The following is a 2845-nucleotide window of genomic DNA, read 5'->3' as shown; positions in this document are numbered from 1 at the left end:
TTGAGCCCCGGTAGAGCAGCAGATCAGTGTTAACACACTCGGTCAAGGGGAAACAAATGGCTTCCCCACCTGCCCCATTAACCGCAAGTCCTCAGGCCAACCCAGGGGTAAACGACAGGCGAGAGAGGGGCTCCCGTGAACACTAGAAGCAGCTGTGAGTTGAACCATTAATCTTTATGTGAGCCATAAAGGAAAACCAGGTCTCCAGCTGATGGGCTTCACCCTAGGAAAGTTCTTCTGATTAGCAGGGTGGCTCTCTCCTGGGGGAGCTCTGGGGATGGGTTTGGAGCATGGCAAGTCCCCCGGCAGCACCTGGGCATTTTATTATAATCATAAAGGAGAGGGAATTGCACTTTCTTCACCACACTTCCCCGGAATTTGCAAAATGTTTGTGTCAGTGATTTGTTTTTCTCAGAAGCACCCGATGAGAAGGAACCTGCTTCTGCCACGAGAATGTTCTTCGTGTTGAAGCCTAGGGAAGGGATTGGGAGTCCTGTCACAGAAAAGGTGACATATCACGCAGTCTGAGGGCTGCGGCTCCTGGGTCGCGGTCTGCCTGGGTTGGAAAGCACATTGCTTCCCCTCTCTCACAGCTAAGGTTACCGCGCATGCTGTGGGAAGGGCTGCTGAATACAGGGTCGTAGCTGGGGGCTTCAAGGCATCCCACAGATGGCTCTGCCTCTTTGGAGTGGAAGGAACTGTCTGGGGGTCTGAGGTCTGTTTCAGAAGGTACTTGGTACATATAATAATCTCTAACAATGACCACCTGCTCTAGATCCTAGGTGGTGTTCCACATGCTTTATCTGCATTCAGTCCTGTAAGTCTTCAAAACCTCTCTCTTTGGTAGTGAACAGTGACTGAAGCAGAGAGTTTAAGTTAGCTGCCCAAGGTCACTCAGCTAGTTACCAGCAGAACTAGCCTTTGAACCAGGCAGCGGGCTCTTCACGGGCAGGATGTACTACTTCTCACGATGCACGCTCAGTCGATAGACTGCTGATGAGAGGGACTCTCCTCCTCTCCGTCGAGATTTCCCAGTTGCAGCTGGGCTGACTGCATTTAGATTTCTGCACAGTACGTACTCCTGGCCTCCTCCAGGCTGGCCTCCGCTCACCAGCCTGGACACCTTGTTGCTCTGTGTAGTTGCTTTACTGGCATGTTCTGATTGTCACAGCCTCGGGTCCAGTATTCTGCGCTCAGGCTTGGGCTGCTCCCAGTGCAGAGGGAGGACGAAGCATGAGCTCGTGCACGCCACGGTCAGCCCGTCCCTTCCAGGTAGCCGTGTCTGCAGCCTGGCTACCCAACCTGCCTCTGGCTCACGAAGCACCAGGGCTGCCCCGTGGTGGAGGGGGAAGAAGGTGGTTTAGGAACCTGCTGAAGTGGGTTCGAACCCCACCTCCACTGCGGATCAGCTGTGTGACCTTTAGAAAGTCATCTTTAAACTGGGGGGGAAATAGAGGAGATGACCTTTGTGAAAGCGCTTAACCTCGAACTCAGCACACAGGAGGCCATCGACTGTGTTCTCTTTCCCCGCCTTTGCATAGGAAATACAGCTACTCAGAATAAAGAAGGGCCTATTTTGGCCCTAGGCCCTAGGAATTCCAGGTGTTTGCTTAGACCCCCAGAGGAGGAACTGTGGGTATATGTGGGTTAGCCGTGTGAGCAGGTAAGATCCTGCAGTGTATACCCTGGCCCTTAATAACCATGTAGCTTGTATGTTTGGAAGCCAAAGATATGTTCATCCGAGGCCTGAGTATGTTTTTTTTCTTTTTTTCCTAGGCAAAGAACTTTATTAACCTTGTTTCAAACTTTATTCCCAGGCTTCTTCAGCTTAAATAGCTGCAAAGAATGAATTGTGTATAAGCAAAAACTGAAAAGAGCTGCAGTGTCCAAGGGACTTGGGCTTAAAAATACTAGAGATCTAGATTTTATCAGATCCATGAACAAAATTTTAAAAAGCAGTCATAATATAAAATAGCAGCTCCCAGTAACTTCTTCAAGTTTTATGTTCTTCAGAAGTTGACTCAATTCGGTTTGCTTCATTCTTGGAAGCTTCATCAAAATTCTCCACAAGATCTGGAACTTCATCATCCTCCTCCTCTCCGGTAGCAAGTGGTGCTTTTCCATCCACAGATTGTTTGGGCAGAGCTTCAGCCAGTCTCCTTAAACTAGTCAGACTGTCTGCACCAAGTTGGTTTAAGATACTGGGTAGCATTTCTGTCAGCGGCTTTGTCTCAGCATGGCCTGTAATGGTGAAAGTGTTCGCTGCCAGTGATGCCTGACCTTTGGGGTTGTTAAAATGGATCACTGTTCCTTGGTTTGTGAACATATTCACTTCTTCAATACCAGAGATATTGTTTACCCCTAACTTCTTTAAGGAGAACTGAAGTTTTTTATCATCTGCTGTAGCCGTTCTATGAACCACCTTCGTCTTTCGGCGAGCAGTTCCTTTCCCACCAATGCACACTTGTGCTTGCAGTTTGGCGAGGTTCTCCTGGTTCATGATAGTTTCTTTCATCTTGTTGGAGCGGAAATGGGACCGCGCGGGGGGCGGATAGGGTTGGCGCTCAGGGGGTCTCGGGCGGACCAGCTGAGATTAGGTGCACACACGCGGGGACGCAAGATGGCAGCTCGAGGCCTGAGTATGTTTTTACAGCTCCACACACAGTTCACCCATTTCAGCAGGATTTTTTTTAAAGGCCAGTTTTAGAATTTTTGGTGTTTCTCTTTTATCCTAAAAAAGTGATTTATATTGCAAAGCAATTTCTGGCCTTGGCAGCCTGCAGAATTGGGGCCTGGGCATTTTCTTTAACTGTTTATTAAGGATGGAGGACCCAGTTTGGAGAGA

The 2845-nt window shown here is 49.0% G+C and overlaps 1 pseudogene; it reads right to left on the bottom strand.

Moving 5' to 3' along the window:
• Positions 1–1775: 1775 nt before the first annotated feature.
• Positions 1776–2620, bottom strand: LOC148164357 (transcription factor BTF3 pseudogene; annotated as a pseudogene).
• Between the last annotated feature and the right edge of the window lie 225 nt (positions 2621–2845).

This window comes from Eumetopias jubatus, unplaced genomic scaffold (assembly GCF_037043125.1).
Source record: "Eumetopias jubatus isolate StellerSeaLion01/CBP00866 unplaced genomic scaffold, mEumJub1_p1.0 scaffold_5, whole genome shotgun sequence".
Taxonomy (NCBI): Eukaryota; Metazoa; Chordata; class Mammalia; order Carnivora; family Otariidae; genus Eumetopias; species Eumetopias jubatus.
The sequence above is the reverse complement of the archived record's forward strand: the minus strand, read 5'-3'. Positions and strand labels throughout refer to the sequence as shown.